Genomic DNA, 25,272 nt, shown 5'->3' on the forward strand with positions numbered 1-25,272 from the left:
GGTGCGATGGGGAGGTTCCCTTGTCAGTAGCGCCATTTGAGAGCTTATATCTATTTTTTACACACTGCGATATGGTTAGTTAATGTGATTGTTGTGAGCGGACGCAAGGAAAATTGGCTTCTCTCCGTAAACAGCTGCAAGCTGCGTTGACTACCGTCGTCACGCTTCTGGCTGATGCTCAAAGTTGCGGCGACATCGGAGCGCTGGTGACGAGACCTGCGAGACGTTTGGTGCCGTCCGAATCTCTTGTTGACCTGGGTGTCGCTGCATCTTCTGATGAGCAACTTCTGACCAGTCCGTCCTCATTCGAGGGCGGTTGGCAGACGGTTTTTCGTTAGCTGGACGGAAGGCGAAGGTGAGAGCAGGTCGCGTGGCTGGCTCCCAACGCCTCAGCAATGGGTAAGAGCGTTGATGACAACTCTGAGCCATCACGGGATGCTTCTCATGTTGGGCCAGCGACCAATGCATTGGGTGGTTCTGCTTGTGATTTGGAGCTCCAGTGTTAGGCGGGTGATGGAGCCCCTCGGGTAAATAGCAAGCAATACGGGATAGAACGTCAGTTTGAACTCGATATGTTTGCTGGAGAGCCACGACGGAGATCTATAGGAGGTCCTGCCTGCATGTAGTGGCACATGTCGGCACGAATGATGCCTGCCGTTTGGGTTCTGAGCACATCCTCGACTCCTTTCGTGGGATGGCTGTTTTGGAGATGGCAGCTAGCGTCCCACACAGGGTGTAGGCTACGCTATCTGTAGCAAAAAAATGGTTCAAAAGGCTCTGAGCACTATGGGACTTAACATCTATGGCCATCAGTCCCCTAGAACTTAGAACTACTTAAACCTAACTAACCTAAGGACATCACACACATCCATGCCCGAGGCAGGATTCGAACCTGCGACCGTAGCAGTCGCGCGGCTCCGGACTGAGCGCCTAGAACCGCTAGACCACCGCGGCCGGCTATCTGTAGCATCGTACCCAGGGATGTTCATGGTCTTCTGTTTTAGACAGAGGGAAAGGTCTAGCCCCTAGGTTCACACGTCTCTGCGAAGGAATCAGATGCGAATTTCTCGACCACCGTTATTGGGTGCAGAATTGTAGGCTTCCACTTAATAGGTTAGGGGTGTACCACACGCAGGAATGAGCTACTAGGGCAGCAGAGTACGTGCTGCCTGCACATGGGGCTTCTTTAGGTTCAATGAACCCTCTATCAAAACGGTCCTTGGGGTGAGGGCATCCTCTGCTCATTTCGGCGGATGGTGGGAAGATATTTTTGCTTAGCAAGAAAGACAGAATACAAATTTCAGAGAACCTGAACAGTCAGGGTAAAATATTCGACGATAAATACGGAGATGAGGAGAACAAACGGAAAAAATTCAAAGGCATCCTGCAATATGTACTAGACAGTATGCTTCGAGTAAGGTCCTAAGGGATGGGACGGACCTGCCATGATTTAATAGCCGTGTTAGAAACCTGCTACGCAAATAAAGAGAGATTCATCTCATATTCAAGGTAAGTAAAAACCTAGCTGAAAAACAAAAGCTGAATGAAGCAAAAACGAGCGTAAGGAGAGCAATTGGAGAAGCGTTCAGTGACTTTAAAAGTAAAACTTCGTCAACCCATCTGAATAAAAGTACTAAGAGGTTTTGGTCGTACGTAGAATCATGTATTCATTCACTCAATGACTACACTGGTACCGAAACGGAAGATAACAGAGGAAAGGCTGAAATACTGAATTTTGTCTTTCGAAGTTTTTCCCCGCGGAAGATAGTAAAACGATCCCTCCTTTAAATCGTAGCAGGAACTTAGAAATGACAGATATTGAGGTAATCGATTGCGGAATAGAAAATCAACTACAATCGCTTAGTAGCGTTAAGGGGTCAGTACCAGACGAGATACCTATAAGAGTCTACAAAGATCATATGAAAGAACTTATTCCGCTTCTAGCAGTAAATTATCGTAGATCGCTTGAGCATCGAAAGATACCTAGCGACTGGAAGAAAGTGCAGGTCATTCCCGTTTTTAAGAAGGGTCTTAGGACAGATCCACACAATTATATAACCATACCGTTGACGTCAATATGTTGTAGAATAATGGAGCATGTTTTATACTTAATAATTATCACGTTTACGGCGAATGAAAATCTCCCATGTGAAAATGATCAAAGATTCCAGACAGAAACAGAGCTGCTGTGAAACTCATCTCGCTTTGTTCCTCCATGAGATCCACAGTGCCGTAGACAATGTGGCTCAGGTTAATGCCGTGTTCCTTGACTTCAGGAAGGCGTTTGAGACCGTCCCACACTGCCATTCGGTGAAAAAATAAGATTTTATCGAGTATCTCTTAACGGAACAAAATCGACAGATGAAAGGTAATTCGAGGAGTACCCAAGGGAAGGGTGATATGACCGTTACTGTTTACAGTATACATAAATGACCTATAAGAGAGCGTTGGATTCTCTTTAAGGCTGTTCGCAGGTGAAGAGATAGTCTATAACAAAGTAGCAACGCCAGAAGATAATAACGATAAGCAGAATAACCTCCAGTGAACTGATGGACAGAGCAATCTCAGGATGCTGACACCGAACGTGAATAAATGTAACATACTGTACATACATAGAGAAAGAAATTACTACTGTTCGCCTACACTCGAAAAAGTGAGCTCTGTAGCTACGTTAAGTGGAATGACCACATAAAACAAACAGTGGGAGAAGGAAATGCCAGGCTCAGATTCATAGGAAGAATCTTAAGAAAATGCAATTCATCCACGAAGGAAGTAGCTTACAAGCGGCTTGTTCGACCGATTCATGAGTACTCTTCATCTATCTGGGGTCTCTAGATAGTAAGACCGATAAAAGAGATAGACAAGATCCAAGATAGTACCAGCGCTGATTAATCGATGCCTTGACGAAACACACCGCTCTTCGTTGGATCTCGTATATCTCTATTTCTGGCCGCTTTGCGCGCTGCAATCGCGGTGGGCAACAGAAAAGAGGTGGGGTATCACGACTGTATATGTTCGACTGTGACTCTGCTTACACTACCAAACAGCCAGAGCTTAAACATTATCTTTGATCTTATTATTATTATCTTAGTAACAAGAGTAAGCAATGATTAACAACACATGTGTACTTGGAATTACTTGTAAAGGCATCGTCCTGTCTGAATTTATTCTTCTCAATTTATTTAATGAACATTAATCGTAATACCATTCAAATAAGGAAATGTGATACTTCGATGATTACGAAATGCGTAAGTCTGCAGAAATTTAATTCTAAATAATACGTAATACCATTCAAATAAGGAAATGTGATACTTCGATGATAACGAAATGCGTAAGTCTGCAGAAATTTAATTCTAAATAATAATTGGCTATTTTAACCTAAGTGTAAAACACGCGATATTAATAACTGAAAGTGATCTATATGGGTGTACTAGACTTACCTGTGTTGGACAGCTGATAAGACGGTAAAGAGCGACAGAGTAAAGTAATTCGTCATTTCCAAGTCGAGATTAGGGCGTACAACTCCCCTCTAATTGATTTTGCTGTTTTAAATTGCGCTGTGTTGGTGAAGCCATGTTTTCGATAGCGAGTTTTGTCCATTGCGTTGACCAGTGACGTTCTGGGAGACGTCTTGAGTTTAGGATGCGAAGGATGTGAGCGGTTTGGCCTTAGTGACTGGTGTAAACTGTATATGCTGTTTATTCCAAAGAAGAAGTCATGGATCAATGCCGACAGGTGGAATCATACCATGCGCCAATACCCAAATGTATGGCTGTTTCTTTCCGTATGTGGCACGAGTTCCGAGGGTAAGGCTAGGCAGGAAACGAAAGGCAGGGCTTAAATTCTTGTGAGAGAAACGGTTTGTGATGTTTTCTATCATGCTTCTCACAAATATTTAGTTGTTTTTTGAATTTGGCACGTTTGTCGATGGAGATGTTAGGTACGAACCTAGGAACACGGTGGCACATTCGAAATGGATTATTTTTGTAAGACACGTGTTGTAGGCGGTTTCTGAGTCTTTGTGGTGGACGTTTAGGTTTGTGATTCGGTTTACAGTAAAGGTGCAGTTGAATGAGAACGAGTCTTTAGTAGTTACTGGGTCTCTAATTGTTTTTGGTTTTGGAACTGTTGCTTTTAGTTTACAGTTTGGTATACTAGAGTGCAAATTGTGTGTTTGTGTGGAGATTTGCCTTGGAATTGTGTTTAAATAATTTAGTGTTCGCAGTATGGTTTGTGTTTGTTTGTGCATGTGTGTGTGTGTGTGTGTGTGTGTGTGTGTGTGTGTGTGTGTGTGTGTGTGTGAGTGTGTGTGTGTGTGCGTGTGTGTGTGTGTGTGTGTGTGTTTTGGGGCCACTTTGATTAAACATTTTTGGAAGGTGACCATCAACGGCGGTCAAGTAATGTATAAAATCTTTGACCATCAGCTGCTTTTATTTTAAACCCATATACCTCGACTGGTTTCAGTCACCGACCATCTTCAAGGATAAGGGTTAAAGTGGTTAATCCCACAACGTAACAATTGTCATTACTTAAATAATGGTTAGAACGTATCAGGAATACCAATATACGATACAGGACTTTCAGAAGGAAACACACTTATACCAAGTGAATACAGAGCAGTACTGGACTATGATTTTTTTTTCTTTAGTGTGAGATCGTAGTTTGTTTGTTGTTGTGGTCTTCAGTCCTGAGACTGGTTTGATGCAGTTCTCCATGTTACTCTATCCTGTGCAATCTTCATCATCTCCCAGTACCTACTGCAGCCTACATCCTTCTGAATCTGCTTAGTGAATTCATCTCTTGGTCTCCCTCTACGATTTTTACCCTCCACACTGCCCTCCAATGCTAAATTTGTGATCCCTTGATGCCTCAGAACATGTCCTACCAACCGATCCCTTCTTCTAGTCAAGTTGTGCCACAAACTTCTCTTCTCCCCAATCCTATTCAATACCTCCTCATTAGTTACGTGATCTACCCACCTTATCTTCAGCATTCTTCTGTAGCACCACATTTCGAAAGCTTCTATTCTCTTCTTGTCCAAACTAGTTATCGTCCATGTTTCACTTCCATACATGGCTACACTCCATACAAATACTTTCAGAAACGACTTCCTGACACTTAAATCTATACCCGATGTTAACAAATTTCTCTTCTTCAGAAACGATTTCCTTGCCATTGCCAGTCTACATTTTATATCCTCTCTACGTCGACCATCATCAGTTATTTTACTCCCCAAATAGCAAAACTCCTTTACTACTTTAAGTGTCTCATTTCCTAATCTAATTCCCTCAGCATCACCCGATTTAATTTGACTACATTCCATTATCCTTGTTTTGCTTTTGTTGATGTTCATCTTATATCCTCCTTTCAAGATACTGTCCATTCCGTTCAACTGCTCTTCCAAGTCCTTTGCTGTCTCTGACAGAATTACAATGTCATCGGCAAACCTCAAAGTTTTTACTTCCTCTCCATGAATTTTAATAGCTACTCCGAATTTTTCTTTTGTTTCCTTTACTGCTTGCTCAATATACAGATTGAATAACATCGGAGAGAGGCTACAACCCTGTCTCACTCCTTTCCCAACCACTGCTTCCCTTTCATGCCCCTCGACTCTTATAACTGCCATCTGGTTTCTGTACAAATTGTAAATAGCCTTTCGCTCCCTGTATTTTACCCCTGCCACCTTCAGAATTTGAAAGAGAGTATTCCAGTTAACATTGTCAAAAGCTTTCTCTAAGTCTACAACTGCTAGAAACGTAGGTTTGCCTTTTCTTAATCTTTCTTCTAAGGTAAGTCGTAAGGTTAGTATTGCCTCACGTGTTCCAACATTTCTACGGAATCCAAACTGATCTTCCCCGAGATCCGCTTCTACCAGTTTTTCTATTCGTCTGTAAAGAATTCGCGTTAGTATTTTGCAGCTGTGACTTATTAAACTGATAGTTCGGTAATTTTCACATCTGTCAACACCTGCTTTCTTTGGGATTGGAATTATTATATTCTTCTTGAAGTCTGAGGGTATTTCACCTGTCTCATACATCTTGCTCACCAGATGGTAGAGTTTTGTCAGGACTGGCTCTCCCAAGGCCATCAGTAGTTCTAATGGAATGTTGTCTACTCCCGGGGCCTTGTTTAGACTCAGGTCTTTCAGTGCTCCGTCAAACTCTTCACGCTGTATCTTATCTCCCATTTCGTCTTCGTCTACATCCTCTTCCATTTCCATAATATTGTCCTCAAGTACATCGCCCTTGTATAAACCCTCTATATACTCCTTCCACCTTTCTGCCTTCCCTTCTTTGCTTAGAACTGGGTTGCCATCTGAGCTCTTGATATTCATACAAGTGGTTCTCTTCTCTCCAAAGGTCTCTTTAATTTTCCTGTAGGCAGTATCTATCTTACCCCTAGTGAGACAAGCCTCTATATCCTTACATTTGTCCTCTAGCCATCCCTGCTTAGCCATTTTGCACTTCCTGTCGATCTCATTTTTGAGACGTTTGTATTCCTTTTTGCCTGCTTCTTTCACTGCATTTTTATATTTCCTCCTTTCATCAATTAAATTCAATATTTCTTTTGTTACCCAAGGATTTCTATTAGCCCTCGCCTTTTTACCTACTTGATCGTCTGCTGCCTTCACTACTTCATCCCTCAGAGCTACCCATTCTTCTTCTACTATATTTCTTTCCCCCATTCCTGTCAATTGTTCCCTTATGCTCTCCCTGAAACTCTGTACAACCTCTGGTTCTTTCAGTTCATCCAAGTCCCATCTCCTTAAATTCCCACCTTTTTGCAGTTTCTTCAGTTTCAATCTGCAGTTCATAACCAATAGCTTGTGGTCAGAATCCACATCTGCCCCTGGAAATGTCTTACAATTTAAAACCTGGTTCCTAAATCTCTGTCTTACCATTATATAATCTATCTGATACCTTTTAGTATCTCCAGGATTCTTCCAGGTATACAACCTTCTTTTATGATTCTTGAACCAAGTGTTAGCTATGATTAAGTTATGCTCTGTGCAAAATTCTACAAGGCGGCTTCCTCTTTCATTTCTTCCCCCCAATCCATATTCACCTACTATGTTTCCTTCTCTCCCTTTTCCTACTGACGAATTCCAGTCACCCATGACTATTAAATTTTCGTCTCCGTTCACTACCTGAATAATTTCTTTTATCTCGTCATACATTTCTTCAATTTCTTCATCATCTGCAGAGCTAGTTGGCATATAAACTTGTACTACTGTAGTAGGCATGGGCTTTGTGTCTATCTTGGCCACAATAATGCGTTCACTATGCTGCTTGTAGTAGCTAACCCGCACTCCTATTTTTTTATTCATTATGAAACCTGCTCCTGCATTACCCCTATTTGATTTTGTATTTATAACCCTGTATTCACCTGACCAAAAGTCTTGTTCCTCCTGCCACCGAACTTCAATAATTCCCATTATATCTAACTTTAACCTATCCATTTCCCTTTTTAAATTTTCTAACCTACCTGCCCGATTAAGGGATCTGACATTCCACGCTCCGATCCGTAGAACGCCAGTTTTCTTTCTCCTGATAATGACGTCCCCTTGGGTAGTCCCCGCCCGGAGATCCGAATGGGGGACTATTTTACCTCTGGAATATATTACCCAAGAGGACACCATCATCATTTAATCATACAGTAAAGCTGCATGTCCTCGGGAAAAATTACGGCTGTAGTTTCCCCTTGCTTTCAACCGTTTGCAGTACCAGCACAGCAAGGCCGTTTTGGTTAATATTACAAGGCCAGATCAGTAAATCATCCAGACTGTTGCCCCTGCAACTACTGAAAAGGCTGCTGCCCCTCTTCAGGAACCACATGTTTGTCTGGCCTCTCAACAGATACCCCTCCGTTGTGGTTGCACCTACGGTACGGCCATCTGTATCGCTGAGGCACGCAAGCCTCCCCACCTACGGCAAGGTCCATGGTTCATGGGGGGGGGGGGGGGGGTAGTTTGTTTATGGAAAGGATTTTTCTTTGAAATGAGGTTCTTAGATTTGTGTATGGTTAGTTTTATTTGAGGGGAGTGGGGTTGGGGCTAGGGGAGGGGAGTTATGGAACCGATGTCTTGATTGGCGCTGTATAGATATAGTGAATTTCGTTATCCTTATTAGCTTTGTTGGTGAGGGATTGTCTGCATTACTGTCTTTGTTTCAGCTATATATGTCGGGTGAAATTTCCAATACTGATCATAATGGATTTCCTTCTTTGGCGAGGGGTGGGTGAGGGGGAGAGGTATCACTATCATCGTTTGAGCTACATAAGTCTAGAAATGTATTTGTATGTTTCTTATTCTTTTTGGTTGGGTTTATTCTGGAAGAATTCGTGAGAGTTATCTTTCACTTATGTGCCTCTCTTGGAGTGATGTTAGTCTTATTGTAGTATTTTTAGTTTGCCCCGCCTAGAACTCCCTAATTCCCATGATTGTCTCATTAGTTTCATTTCATTAAGTGACTGAAATATTTCGCATCTTTCTTATGTTCGTTTGCGACCATAATGGTCTATCTTGTGGTAGTAATCTTGAAGTACGCCAGAGGCCCGCTATTAAATCTGTGGTTGGCATAATAAGTAAAGTACGCTTTATATCTGTGTGAGCACACTCAGTAAGTCGATCGATGTTTTTTAATTAAGTCATGGGAGGAACTGTGTAGATCAATGTTTTTGTTTCTTTTCTCTTTTCCTTTTGGATCATGGAATGAAGTGTTTTGATCAATATTTTTAATTAGATTATGGGAAAAGGTACGTGAGTCAATGTTAATATATCGAACGTGCAACTCCCTTGTGATTAACATTGATCCACTTATTCACTGAGCTTGCGCAGATCGATTGCATATTCATTTCCCCACATCATTTGATATTTGCAATTTTCTGGGAGACGTACACCAACTCATTATATTCAGGGAAATTGGAAGAAAAACTAAAACTTAGTCATCTGCTACAGACGTTTCTTCTCTGACACTACTACAGTGCTCAAAGTGAAAGATAAAGTATTAGAAATCACAGGGGAAAGGGTACGAAATAAGAAGCGACGTCCGCGATATAAGCGGTAATGGTCATGCACGCTCTGTGAATTGTGTATAGGTCTTACGGCCGAGCCATGCGTCCGTAGCACAAATGCTTCGTTTACTTGTTTGTAGTTGCATCACTATGCTAACAAATTATTGTTCGCACGATGGAGTACAATGAAATGCAGCATCAGTTACATTACACTAAGAGTGCTTTTAACTTATGTTTCCTAGTTGCAAATGCTACTTTTATGACCAGTTGCTTAGTGTGTCAACGTACCTTCTATTTCGGAACCATATAGTTTTGCAGGAACGAGTATGGGGTCATTAATGAAAACAAACTAACCGAGTGCCGATAACAATGTATACTGACGACGTCAAATGTTGATTATGGTGTAGTTTCTGCATTGTTTACGGTTATATTACATGTGGCGCACTGAGTTAATAAGTAACCGTCGGAATGACAGGCACTAACTTGTTATCCCTAGATGCAAGGATCTTTTACTCACATTACTCTTTTACGTGTTATTCGTTTGAATGATTTTGCTGATGAACTTACTTGGCAAATTTTGAAAGGCAAGATCTGTGGGTTCTAAATGCTTGTATAGGTGCACCAATATTACAATAGCTTTAAAAAAAATATTGCTCAAATCAATATCTTAATAAAGAAATGATGTAAGAATTATTCCGACCTAATGTCCATCGAAGAAGAGGTAATAACAAGCGGAGCTCGTATTGTGGAGAAAATCGTACGAGTCGAATTACGAGGGAAACATCCTTGCAGTTTCCTTAATCTGCTTAAAGAAACCACCGAAACCATAGATGTTGATGGACGAATTATTGACGTGTACCACTGTCAATCCAAATGCGAGGCCCTTGCGTTACCATATGTCACCTCACTATAACGAGACTATATTATCCCATTAAGCAGAAGTTTTATTGAAGCGGCAACTTTGGATTCAGGTAGTATTGGCCACGGTATCGTAGTCGAATAGTTTAGCAACCACACGGCCGTCTCCATGCGCCGAGTTGACGGCGGCGCCCCCAACAGGCAGCATACGATTTGGTGGCTATGAAGAGCTGCATGGTGTGGGGTGTTGAGCCTCCGTGGTTTGGCGGGGAGGCCACTGGAGTGACTCTTCTCCCGGCGCCGAGTTGACGGCGGCGCCCCCGGCAGGCAGCATAAGATTTGGTGGCTATGATGAGCTGCATGGTGTGGGGTGTTGAGCCTCCGTGGGTTGGCGGGGAGGCCACTGGAGTGACCTGTCGACAAATTTATATTTCAGAATTAAAAACGTGATCACATTATGGTGGGTTGATATATGTAAAGAAAACTGCAAAATTATTGTAGGACCTGAGGCTAATATAGGGTCGATTTCTGTATCGATATTGTTGAGACTGTAAAATAGACACGAAATGGAGTTACTAGTTTATAACTATTGGCACAAGTGTAGTAAAAGAGTGCAATGACAATATATTTTATAAATTGTTTTGCGTCCCAGATACGGGTATAGTGAAGGGATGTTTCTGTCTCACCCACTCATTAACTTACAATTGCTAAGTATTATAAACAAGAATTTGAATGTGAGAATTACCAGCAATGACTGTTTGCCTCTATCCAGTTCCCTGAGTACAGTTCCATCTGATCATTGTATCATGATGGCAGGTGGCTGTCACAAGTATGAGAATATTTCTACATTTATACTGACCATTATACTGAACTACGTTCTACGCATAAAGCAACTAAGGCAACTACGATTGTTGTATATGCTCTTATGCCAGAAAGTAGAGTTTCTTAAACAAGTTTCCAAAACGTTGAATTGAAATTCCGAGTGGGTCATGGATAATTATATGACAGAAAAGTAAACCTTGATGCAGTATAATAAACAGAACCAAAAGACCAGCATACGTTGATCAACGTGAAACTATACTGAAAACTTGATAATGGGAGGAGATAAGAATGTTTGCCGAAACTCCCTCCATACTGCGAAAGGGCAGGAAACCATATTGTACCGTTCATTCTTAAGATTACGTAGAACCTAGCAATAGAAGGGCGAAATAATACACTGTCGAAAAGGGCTGCGTTTCCGCTCACAATTCAAAACCGTTATAGAAGAATAGTATTGCATGCATCGTGATAACCACCCACAGCTCAGTATAATATCATTTTGCATTTTGTAGGCTTGTCTCTGTACCTAAGATAATAGCATTTCCGAGAAATTAAAAACGTACAATTTAGAGTCGGAAAAATAACGCAAACGCAAGTTACCGTTCTGAAGGGAGTTACAATGTGGCCATGTAACCAGAAATACACTTAGAAACTAAAATCTGCAGATCGACGTTTCACTCACCGTAGCAGTGTGGCTTTCCTCTTCTCACTGCAGACGTCTCTGCAGGAGCTTCTCAAAAAACGCGTCAAGCGTAAACTGACGCTCCTGTTGGAAAAGAACTTATTAGTTTCCTGATATCCAACATGTGGAGTAATACAGAACATGTGCTAGATTCTAACATGGCCGCTTTTTCTGAAGTGCTACATTTATCAATAATTTTGCTAGATACATATATTGATAATATTTATACAATGATCGATTTTAATATTCAAGTATTATCACTACTCAGTCCATGTCTGACCAACTAATAATACTAAACAAATACTAATGTCCCATGATGTACAAGTTTTTTGTTTTTGCGCGATTGGTTATTGAAGTACTTCTGGCTGTTATGCCGAGTTGTTGTTCCTGTTGTATGCAGAATATTTCAACGACCGACCGAGCCGTGTCTTTCAGGTCGTATGACATTCCCTGGCTAGATGGAGTCCAGGGATCGAGTGCACATAACGGCAAAGGTCGCTGCACTCCAGTCACGGCCATCGAAGCGTTTTGCACAAATCCTAACAACTCAGCAAAACACCCGAAGCAGGGCACTAACTACTGTCACCTTCTTAAGAGAGTATTGATCTGAACATAAAACGAATAGTACACGTTGAAACCTAATGCCATTATTCCCTATACTGAACTAATTTACACTCACCGGAGCCAAACGAATTTCTTCTTCTTCCAGCAGCCGTTTCTGCAGTAGCTCCATAAAAAACTCGTCAAGTATAAATTGACGATCCTGTTGGAAAAGACATCTTTAGTTTTATGATGTCCAACGTGTGTAATAATACAGAGTTTATGCTATTTGCTAATATGCCCGCGTGTAACAAAGTGTTATATTTATCGCGAATTACGTAACTTTCAGTTATTGGTTTTTGGTGGTTTTGGACAGTAAAGAGACTAAACTACATGGTCTTCAGTCCACATTTCCTTACTCAAAAGGGTCTCAGCTTAAAACCATTCCGCAAAAGAAAATGGGAAAGTAAAAAAGTCGTAAAGTAACTAGGAACATAATTCAAAGAGAAAACGGAAGAAGCAAGATAAATGGGGAAAACGTGCACGAAATGAAACAAATTCCGTAGAAAGTATCAGAAAATACAGCAGATGGCGTGCGCTGGCTGATCGCAAGAATAGAAAAGGATATAGCCAGCCACTCTGAAACACTAAAATCTCCAGCCTAAAACCACAAGGCTAGAGAAACACAGATAGGGAAGAGATGAACATCAAGGCGAAAAAACAGCAAAGAATGTGCGGGGAAGAGTTAAAATGGAGGGAGGATGGAGCCCTGGCAGAGAAGGGCACAGGCGCAGCCTTCCGTTGATCCATACAGTGATTCTCTTTAATACCCAAGTAACGTCACTCTTCCCCACATCACAGCAAATAGCAATTCTCACACGTAACTAATATCCCATGATATCTAAAGTTTTCTAGGCGCGATTGATTAATGAAATACTTCCGAGAATTTTGCTGTGTTTTTATCCCTATTTTCTGCACAATATTTCAACGACTATTGGAGCCGTCTTCTTCATGTCGAGTGGCGTGCAGGAAGTGAGTGCACATAACAACAAAACTCGCTGCACCCGAGGAAGACGCCTGGGACGATCATCGAAGAATTGTGCACAAAATAGACAACAACTCGGAAAAATACACGGAATCAGAGCATTAACTAGTATCACGTTCGTGAGTGAGTGATCATGTCAACAGGAAACGAAAAATACACTTTGAAACCAAACGCTATTATTCCATATACAGATCTAATTTACACTCACCGGAGCAGCACGGATTTCTTCTTCTTCCTGCAGCCGTTTCTGCAGAAGCTCGAGAAAGAACACGACAAGTGTAAACTGAGGCTCCTGTTGGAAAAGAACATATTTGTTTTATCATAAAGAATACTTTTATAATTCAGGTATAGCGATACTTCATAATATGTACAGGTGTTACGAAGTGTAACACTTATTAAGAATGTATGGGCCTGTAGATAGCGATAGTGAGTATACACTGTTTGGCTGTAATAGCTACCATTATGTTATGGGCGAACTGTTAAGCTAGAACGACAGAGGGCTACAGAGGAATTATTCAAGGTATAGCGTCGCCATTGACATTTTTATTCTTTGTTCTAGTGGTTTCCATCTCTGGAAAGGAATTAAGTGGGACTGTGACAATTTTTACTGACAGTTACTCGTAGAGTAACCAGATGGTTTGCAATGTTGTCTTTAGCCAGTCACTTGTCTTGTCCGCATGTTACGTGAAGCTCTGCTCTTACAAGAAATTTCAGCATAATTCTCTACAATTTGTTAGGGTCTTTTCCATTCTCAAGCACCTCCGTATCAGCACCATAGTCCAGGCATTCTTGACTAATGCCAGACACAACTGCCTGGTTGGTCAGTGTTAATTTTAATGGCCGTCAGCAGAGATGTTGCAACCATTTAACCGACTAGACTATCAACTTCTTCATATCTAATGCCAGAAGTGGGAATATAATATGCCAGTAACATAGAGGAGAGAAGCAGGAGCCTGTGGGCTGTGGGGAAAAGAGCGAGCATATCATGCAGCCAAGGAGGCCTGTAGGCAACTAACCAATCGAGACAACGTGCCATTATCCTGCAGGTGAGAAAGGCGTACGACTGTTGGAATAGGCGTGACTGCCCAGTCATCAGACCAAGTCCGACCTTATATATATCATTTTCACACACTGAAGTTACCCTGACTCGTGTCTGAATAGGCTACATTTCTAGCTAATGTCTCATTTCTAACTAATGTCTTCATAGTCACACACTGAAGTTACCCTGACTCCTATCTGAATAGGCTACATTTCTAACTAATGTCTCATGTCTAACTAATGTCTTCATAGTCTGGTGCGATGACAGTTAAATTTGTTATGGCTGTGGCGTAAATATTCTTATACGCCATATTTTCTGTGCACATTATCTTTTGATCAGAAGGCAGAAGTGAATTTAAGAGGAGATCAGCCATTTATTTTACTTGAAGTCGAGATATGGGAAATTTTAAAAAACTTGTGTTTCTCTGGAGACGAGGTTGAAGGCTTTGGTGTGTTGCTGAGTGAACAGCAAATTCCGTTTCCCTCCAGTAATGAAGAAATCCATCCATTCGCCAGTGACGTTCATCTGTGGCTGTATTTTAGATACGGTCACGAAAACTGACAATAATCTCTCCATATCTGCAGCCAGTGAAGCCTATCTGTTGAGTGTGACGTGGCGGTCGGTCAGTACCGTTGGGGCTTCAGAGGCTCATTCAGACGTAATAAGTTTCTTAGTTGGTACTTAAGATCATTTTACTAAACTAGTGAAACGCAATCACTTTTACAATCAGGTGTGGAAATGGTATTAAATATAATTTTTGTAATTATGTGTGCGTAGTAGCGCGCCTTTGTGTGTGTGTGTGTGTGTGTGTGTGTGTGTGTGTGTAGGTAAGGTTTTAGACATTTCTCACATTTTAATTCTTTGTTGAATTTTTACTGTTTTAGCACATTGAACCTCACTCTTCCCATAAACGTAATGCTTTCTTTCACGGAAACCAACACACAATCGTCATAGTCAATAGTCTAGTAGAGGTTCCTGTCGTACAGGTATTATTCATAATGAATTGTCACATGGGATGTTTATAGCGAACCACAGATTCATTTACAGTAAATCATGTCATTCTGTAATACCTTTTGACTACCCTATCGACAATAAAGTAGCTCTGAAACTTTAGTGCTTTGCTTATTATGATATCAGTAATGCAACGTGACGTGGCTCACCTCAAAGCTACCTCGAGCAGCGACCAAGGTCTTGTCCAGTCGCAGACCTTCGTCTTTCTCCCCTCCCACACACCGGGAGAAAAACGCCTTGATTCGTCGGAACATCGCTGCAACGATAACGGGCAGCACGTTAGATACGACCATACCGTGTCCACGAGTAAACCTTATTTTGATGTTTCACAAGTGTATCGCAAGGAAAAACTTGAGACCGTGATGTCATGTCTTTAAATTTAACTTCTGTAATTATAAGAGCTGTCAGTGTTACAAAGTGTCTGTAACATCCAGATCGATTAAATATCATTGATTTACTTGAAAAATATTATCCATTGATGACTGGTGAGCTATTAATTATTTTAATTCCGTTTTACTAATTGGTTCAAATGGCTCTGAGCACTATGGGACTTAACTGCTAACGTCGTCAGTCCCCTAGAACTTAGAACTAATTAAACCTAACTAACCTAAGGACATCACACACATAAATACCCGAGGCAGGATTCGAACCTGCGACCGTAGTGGTCGCGCGGTTCCAGACTGTAGCGCGTAGAACCGCATGGCTACCCCGCGGGCTTTTACTAATTTCTAACACATGAATTAAAACAACACTAGTTCTTCGATGACAGCCAAAGGTGTGTTCATTACGAGGTACATTTATTCTGCAATGAATAATTGTGTTTCGATAGCAATTATTTTAGGCTATCACTTTTAGACAGACAGACAGCACTATTAGCAAGACAGTGCATCGCTACACTAGTTTCAGATATACACCAAGTTTAGTTATTTAAACTTCGAATTTGGACAGACATTAGTCTGCGATTTGGTTACTACCATCCGTTCCTTCAATATGGCACCGTGGGGCTGGACAGGTTATTTAATTAGTGAGTACTTAAGGGAACATCTTGTTGGTGATATGAAGTTACTAGTAAATAATCTATGCAACAGTGTGGTGGTTTAAATCCCAAATCTCTAGGCAGTGTCTGAGGAGATTACGATTTTTACAAATACTCGTTGTCTGAGTCAGTGTATTCTCACCGGGCTGTGCCTTTCCTTCTTTGTGGAAGAGTCATCAACAACCTAAGTTCAACACTACACCTAGAATCACTCTTCAGCGCCACGTGAACTATTCAACAACATGTACGACGTAACAACCATATTTACGATTGAAATTTAACCAGCGACATTTGAATTAAGAAAACGCCAGTACGCCTCGTAAACTCTCAATGGAATTAACATTTAACGATGTTAAAGGTATTAATTTAATTTCTTTGAGTAACAGAAAGAGAAAATACTTTTGATATGGTGCCATGTCAACTCATTATAACTGCACGCAGCTGGAACTTGTTTACGTATTGCCTTCTTCTTCACAGAAGGTAGAATATAGCAGATTTGGTGACAGAGATAGGTGACGCTGCTCTCGTTGTGAAATTAGATAATAAGCTAAAGAATAGACGATTCCAGCAACTAAAATTGTGAAAATCTCAGCAAAGAGATCTGTCCCTATAAGTCACGCTCTCTCGAAACCTTTGTAGCTGCATGATGTATTGAAACAATGTACTGGAATGTGAATGGAAATGTTTTTTTTTTTTTTCTTTCATTTTACATACCGCGAAATCTCATTACACTACGTCGTAACGTCTCAGTGTTGCAGTACTTCGCCGCTACACATCCAGTAATTTACAAGCTTAGACGATATTGAAACTGCATCTGATTCTATACGGTAAGTAAACAGAAGAAACTTAAGTCAATAGTTCATACCTCTCCCGGATACATTGTACCTCGCTTCTGAAGCTGGGCGTTCGCTTCGTTCAAAGCTTCTAGAAGTCCTCAACAACTTTAAAATGTTTCGGTATTTGAACTCGAAACACAAAGTGTAGCAATACTACGTATGAATCAAAACTGGAGCCTTTTTAATTCAATAACTCACACGACGAATTTTTATCGTTATTTCAAGTGCTCGTGTGAATACGCAAGTAATAGCTAGGCAACGGTTCTGAACGGTTTAGGTAACATAGCATCGGTGTTAGCACATCCTGTGAACAACATTAAACAGCAACTCCAGTAGCTGCAGAGCTCTAAACTGTTTAGCAACGTCCATAGGAATGGGTAAATTTTAATAAATCATTGTATGTACCACAAAATAATGGTATTTTGCGACTGGGGGTATCCAGCAGTATCTAATGAAAAAACCTGAATAGCTAACCACCTCCCAATGGATTTAACACCTAACTACATTCCAAGACATTAATTCAATTTCCTGAAGCAACAGGAGACGAAAACTCTTTTGTTACAGACTAAATGTTACTCTACACAGCTGTCATCAGTTTCCAAAGCGTCATGTTCTTCACAGACGGAAGAAAGTTCCAGTGGCACGACTGTGCAATGATTACAGCCAACATGTATGTACAATTGAGAAGCAAGGAGGTTGGTGACACTTAACATTGTGAAACTAAGTGATTAATCTGTGAAGGAATGACAAACGTCAGTGAACTTCGTTAGAAACTCAGTAAAGTGGTTCGTCTCTACAAGTCAGGCACATAATTTATGAACCTGTATGAAAAATTAAGACAAAGTGATCTTTCATATATTACACTGTACTAGGTAATTTCCAAGAGTGATTGCCTGTCGACGTCGCGGGGTCCAAACGATACATATCTAACTGGCGATCGTAAATCGATCACGCGACTTTGGTGGCGGGCGTTGTGATCAATTATTTGTCATCGTCATTTTTATCTGTTTTCCTTCCTTCCCTTAGTTGCTCTAAATTACATACTCCTGCGAATTGTTTGTGAGTTGCTAGGGAATCCCAGACGATTTATGTCGTTAGTGAGTGGAATGTCTGGTGTTCTTGACGTTTCTGCGGCGGATTCTCTCACATGGAAAAATCTAATTCCATGTTTATCCAGAGTGGAACATTGTTCGACTTTTTGTAGCAAATGTGGATTACTACCGGACGAGGAAAGAAGGGACTGTGTAGACAGTGGTGGTGCGAAGAGTGTAAAACTTCGTAAGAACAGTTTCGATGCTGAAATACCATTTTCAATTTCATTGCGGACAGTGCGGACAACGAACGAGTATCAGGAAGAATACATGGTTCCACTCTTCCAAATTATCCATCCAACCACCGTAGTGGACTTTCACAGGATAACAACACCGACGATTAAAGTAAGTCGTCTCCTTTGCAACGCTCTTCTTCTGTCGTTGCTGTAGCGGACACCGAAACATACTCATGACGCTCGCCACCAGAGTCGTGTGATCGATTTACGATCGCACGTTCGATATGTATCGTTTGGACCCCGCGACTTATATAGGCAATTATTCTTGGAAATTACCACTAATTACGTGTTCCGAAATCATAACACGGTCCGTCTTAAAACATCAACTTGTCAGTGCTTCTCCACTAAGTTCGCAGTCATTTAAATGCTTGTACGATATTCTAACTGCAGATGGCTTTGTGTGGTAAATAAATAGGTTACATTTAAGTGAATGACTCATACCTCTTGCGGGTACAATGCACCTCGCCTCTGAAGCTGGGCGTTAGCTTACTTCAAAGCTTCTAAAGCTCTGCAAGAACTTTAAAAAGTTTCCTTAGTTGTTGTTGAAACACAAACTTCAACGCTACAACACTTGAATCAAAGCTGAAGCTCCTTTTACTGGATAAATTACAGAACGAATTCGTATAGGCACTTCTAGTACTCGAGAGAACACGGAAGTAATTGCTAGGCAACGATCCTCGACGGTTTAGGTGAAATAGCATTGTTGTTAGCATACCCTGTGGTCAACATTGAATAGCAACCACGCTAATAGCAATTCCAGCAAATACAGAGCACATTATTTTATAGGAACGTCGACATCAATAGGTAAACAAGCACTGCGGTAAAATTTTTAGTAATTTAAATATATGTCAAACGAAATAATCATGCCTTGCTATTGAAAGATATACAGCAGTGTCTAAAAGATGAAAATGCCCGAATAACTAATAAATTCACAAAGAATTTACCAATTGAAAATACTCCAAGAACTTAATTCAGTTTATTTAACCAATAAGAGAGTTATACTCCTTTGTTACGGTGGAAGGTCAGCTCAGTATGACACAAAACAGTTGGCATCAGTTTCCAAAATGTGTTCCATTTCGCAGACGGAAGAATATTCAAGCAGCATGACCCTGTTATGACTACAAACACTATGTATGTGTAATCCACAAGCGACAAAGATCGATAACATCGTTGTCGTTGTGAATCTTAGCAACTGAAAGGAATAGAGCATGCTACAATACTATCCGTCTGCTCTGACCCACGACTCATATTTGGAGTAAAGTGGATAATTTACACGAGATACTACGACAACCACAGATAACATTTAATAAGAGCCCGATGTCATTCTTCAAGACAGCGACAGCAATACAGACAATCACAATCAAAAACAAACATAAAACATTTTTCGTAGGTGGTGCTGTACAGCTTTAATGAATGTTAGGAACTGCCATATGCAGCACACAGCTGTAACGGCATATTGTATTACAGAAGCTCGATTTCGATCTAGAACCAGAAAATCATCGGTTCCAAAAACCATTTCTCCTGTGCGTTTGTTTAATTGGAACAGCATTTAGCAGATGTACAAAGCTCCATCACTGATAATATCTATGTATATGGAATATTGTGAAAAAACGTTGTCGAGGTTAAATGTTATGAATGTACAGCTAGTATCAATGACGGAACAATGTACATCTGAAACTGTGATTCCATTTACTCAGACGGATAGCTGAGAAAGTTTTTGGACACGATGATGGTCTGGTCCTAGACCGAAATAGATCGTTCCTGTTAAAATATACCATTGTGTTTTGTATAACGTACTTCTTAACAAAGAAAAAACCATGGGAACTATTTGAATCACCATATGAAATAAAATTATCGGAACAATCGCAGGAATGGGAAAGAACTTCTCTAGAATAATCCGAACGATAATATATAGTAAACACAGAATTGGATTCGAATAATTCGCTTGACCAATACAGATGAAATGAAGACAGTGGTACTAGACACCTCCACAAAACAACATAACTGGAAAATAGCACACACACTCATTATTTCGGAATGACGCAAACAAAAACACAAAAAAAGCCTAATCGCAGGGTACGCTGTACCTATATAGCTTTAACAGACATTGATAACAGATCCCCTACAAATGTCTCTAACATAAACAAAAAACTACAAAAGTGGCAGAACTGGAATCGAATTCTTCGCTTGAGCAGTAGCTCAAAGGAAGACAGCGATATCACACACAGTTCCACAAAACTACATAATCGTAAAATATCGCATAGGAACTTGTCCGTGATAAACCTAAAACTATAAAAATATAAAGACTCCCCCCTCCCAAAAAAAACACACTCGCACGCACACACACACACACACACACAAACTCACACACGCACACACACACACACACACACACACACACACACACACACGAATCTCATTATGCAAGGATGATGCACATGAATTTCTCCAGAATAAAGCGAACGAAAAAACAAGACATACACATGGACAGTTGTTATCATATTTCGTGTGAACTCCATTCCTAAACCTAGGACAGAGATACTAAAACACACCCACATAACATCACCTTAATCGAAAAATTATATTCACAAATTCCTTTACAATAAACCGAAAGAAATGAAGTACAAAAACTGGAATCCCACTACAAACGAAAATATGCAGCTCGAAAACCGAAAACAAATAATTCACCAACAAATACCAAAACCTCGATCCAATTGAGCTACACAAATACTACGAACCAAAAACAAAAAAGGAAAAAAAAATGCAGCGCGAGAGTGAGCGACCGGAACAATAGATTTCCTAAGCGCAGCGTCTCAAAGAGTCACATTCGAAAAACGGCCAAATATCTGAAAATTAAAAAGTTATCAATAACATTACCACCAGCAATGCAATTTCGTTAGGGCTAACCTTATTCTCGACGAACGTCCCACATTAAAAAGACAGCTAAATAACTATAAGTATCAAATGATAATCATAATCACTAATCGTTACACTCACAAAAATTTATCTTATGTTCTGAGGGTCCTCCCCACCCTTACCCTGGGAAATCGTGCGATATGCAGAATAAAAATATGATCATTACTGGTTTCTCCACGGCATTTTAATCTGTGGTCTCAGGTTCCAACCAAACCAAACCCTCGTATGTCGCGACGTATTTGGAATAACAGCATAGTTTACATACATCACAGATTACACTGGTAAGTAACACAACCACAGGCTAACTTTTAATAACAAACCGCTTACATCCAATTCAACATAAAGTCATGACGTCACATAGGATGTCATGGGTCACAGCAAACGGGTGGAAAAGGCCAATGTGCTTGACGTGTTTGCAAATCAGGAACTAAGAAATTAGTTTGAGAACACAAAATGAAAGTGCATTAACTACGCCAAATAGAAAGTATAGAAATCTGTTTGAAAAAGCAAGCACTTAATATTTGAATCTTCATGAAAAATTGAAACAAAATGGTGTTTCACGTGATATACTGTTAGTAACATCAGGTTCTGTAATCAAATCACACTCTAACACATGCTTCAACCTGCTAGTATTTCTCCACTAAGTACAGAGACAGTTAAAAGCTTCTACGATATTATAATTACAGATGATTCCGTAAAGTGAATAAATAATTGATAGATACGCGAATAGCTCATACCTCTTGCAGGTACAATGCTCCTCGGTTCTGAAGCTGGGTGTTTGCTTCGTTCAAAGCTTCTAAAGCTCCCAAAGAACTTTAAAATGTTTCGATAGTTGTTCTCGAAACACAAAATTCACTCTACAACACTTGAATCAAAGCTGAAGCTTCTTTCACTCAATAACTCAAACAGCGAATTCGGATAGGCACTTCTAGTATTCGAGAGAATACGGAAGTAATTGCTAGGCAACGGTCCTCGACGGTTTAGGTGACATAGCATTGTTGTTACCATACCCTATGACCAACATAGAGGCAACAGAGCACAAAATTTTATAGGAACGACGACAGAAATGGTTAAACGACCACTGAAATAAAACTTTGAATATATATGTTGCAGCTTTTCAGATTATAGCATCGCTTCAAAGCGACGTCGCACGTTCGTGTCCTCGATCCCGCATTCACGTAATATGTTTAAATGTTTTCACACGCGAACAGTCACCATTTTTCTATGTCCGTTTGTGTGATACCACAAACACATTTTCTGGTGTTTCCCTGAATATCTCCGTCATGAAAATGGAAGATTTGTCACTGAGACTGATCACATGAGCAATAGGTACATTTATTCCGCATACACTGACGGAAAAAAGCTGAAACAACACAGTAGCGCCAGTATGGGAATGCAAATCATGTTTGTTTTTAATACACATTGAAAATTTCGTGAGCGATAGTTACCTTTGAGATTGAACGAGGTGAGTTGATGTTAGTCAAGAGACATTTATCAGCTCTACAACCAGTAAGAATGAGACAGTGTAGTAGGGGTACGAAAAGCTCGATGTTCCTTCTGCGATATTGCGGTCTGGGGTGCGATTTCGTATGAGAGCACGAACACTCTTGTGGTCACCCCATGAACCTTGACTGCAGTACTGTACGCCAGTCATGAACAGCATTCCGGCCTGTGTTATCCAAAACGATAACGCTCTGCCACATACCGCTGTTGTGACCCAAAGTGCTCTACAAAATGTCGACATTTGGCTTTGGCCTGCTCGATCACCAGATCTGCTTCCAGTCGAGCAGTATGGGACATCATCGGGCGGCAATTCCAGCCTCATTCAAAAACCAGGATTAACCGTCTGTGTATTGGCCGACCAATAGCAACCAATACCAATAGCAATAGCAACCACCAGAAACTGAGAGATATAACAAATATACTTTTAGGAAAGATTAGTCATTTCAAATGGTGGGTCATGTTGTGACATTTTTCCGCTCTTTGTAGTAACTCATTTGACTATCTACTACGAACAAGGGGAACCAACTGCCAATACGACCTTCCGTCGGTGCCTGGTAATGGAGAAGAATAAGATGAGAGAGGTGTCGACACGCAGTTAAGATCATATTGCCATCTCTTCCAGCTCATGTAACGCAGCACCACTGCCACAGCAGTCCTAAAGGTTTAACAGGGATATGTGAACTAGTGAAGGCATCACGTAAATATCTTCGTCGACTGCTGCAGCCAATGCTATGCGACTGCTAAATGTAGACAATATGTACATAGATGTGTAGAGCTTTCCAACTTCAATGAGACGCCGTGCAAATATAACGAAGTAATCCTGAAAAGCTAACGAAAAAAAAAAGGAATGTGTTTTCATCTGAAACACTCTGTGCAGAGATTATTAACTCCAAAGCAAATTCATTTAAGTAAGGAAAGGTGGAAATAACTTAATGTAAGGCCCCTTTCTAGAGAACATGTAAAATGTGAATAGTCGATCATTAGTCGCATTCACCCAACTTCAGTAGAATTACTGCTTCATCACGTAACGACGAATTTTGAACCTTTCAGACTAAGAAATTATTAAAAACAGTAGTCGCCTACACAGCTGATGCAAATCGTAACTGTAATTGGATAAGGACAGAAAAGCCTACGTGGCTACCACAGTGGTATATAGCAAAATGTTACGGTTTGTCAAGCCCAAATTCTCCTGCTCCCTCACCATTGCGACCCTGAGCTTATCGTCCTATCTCCAGCTTATCCTTTCAAAGCAGATGTTCTACTGCCTGCAGAGAAATGCTTCAGTCGCATCATAAAACACCTTCAATATTTCATTTTGAAAAATTCACAAGATTTTTAACTTTATTAATGTGCGACGGTCTGTTTCAATAGCTAATAAAACTGTAAATATTATGATTTCAAATTTGCTTGGCGGTACAGTGGGTAAGTGTCAGATTACAAATCACGACGGTCCGAGTACCAATCCGGGCTTGGTCTAAAGACATTTTTTTACACGTAACTGTTCTCTCACGTTCGGCCGCTGACGACAGACTGGATAAATGAGTTGAGAAGTCGCAGAAAGCAACGGGACCATGCGTAGAAAATGACTGTGGAGTTCGAGCCACTTTTCAGGTTGATGACAGCTTTATCGTTATATGTGTGCATGACAGAGATTTCCTTCGTATCCTTAGGTAACATTATTAAATACTTTTGAGTGATAAACGAAATATATACTCCCACCAACCAGCCCTTGCCCTTCAGAGCAAATAAATAAAATTACACTGAATAAAAATCCTTATTTTCTGAAAATACGGATAAAATATCTGTGTTGTGCATTAGATAATACCCCAGAAATATATGAAAACTGAACTGCGTGTCGTGAGGTTTATACAACACTCATCCACTTTTCCACTTGTTAAATTGTTAATAATATAACAGACAGATTAACGTTAACAAATAATAAAAATAAATTCATTACTGGTGTAAAACAGACAATTATTTGCACCAATACATTTACAATGTGGAGGGAAGATGAAGAGAAAAGTGACAAGTGAAGTATGTCAGTAAAACCACGAATATTAATTTGACAAAGATGGTCGTTTTTCACTCTATTCCGCTACATTTTAACTGGTATCATTTTTATGATTTTACATTTTAAAACCAGATAACATATTTCATATTATAGCTTTTCCAAATAGAAATAAATTTCATTTAATCAAGAAAGTAAATAAAAAAACTGTTGTGCTTCTATAGGTACCACACTACACATGCATATATTACTGAGAAAGGAATTTTTATCCGTAAAGGAAGGAGCAGTCACTGTAAGACTCAAAGTTTATTATCATGAAGCATCAACATACGTTACATTGAGATAAGCAAGTGAACATTTAATGAAAGAACGAAGGACTGTATTCTTGAAATCTATCTTTATGTCAGGTGAGTGAGCACATTAAATGTATAATCACGTGCATAAGTCGTGGATACTGCAAGAATGAGATGTGATTAAAAGCAAGAAGCCGGAAAAGTAAGAAACACCATCAGCAGAATCATTAAAGTGCGTGGCACAAGCAACTGTGTGGCTGAGAATGTTAAAATTGTGCAGTTAGGCCCTCATGGAAGTTCACTACAATCAGCTCGGTGATTCTGTCGAAAGCTCATTCTTATCACTG

Source organism: Schistocerca nitens, chromosome 6 (assembly GCF_023898315.1).
Source record: "Schistocerca nitens isolate TAMUIC-IGC-003100 chromosome 6, iqSchNite1.1, whole genome shotgun sequence".
Classification (NCBI taxonomy): domain Eukaryota; kingdom Metazoa; phylum Arthropoda; class Insecta; order Orthoptera; family Acrididae; genus Schistocerca; species Schistocerca nitens.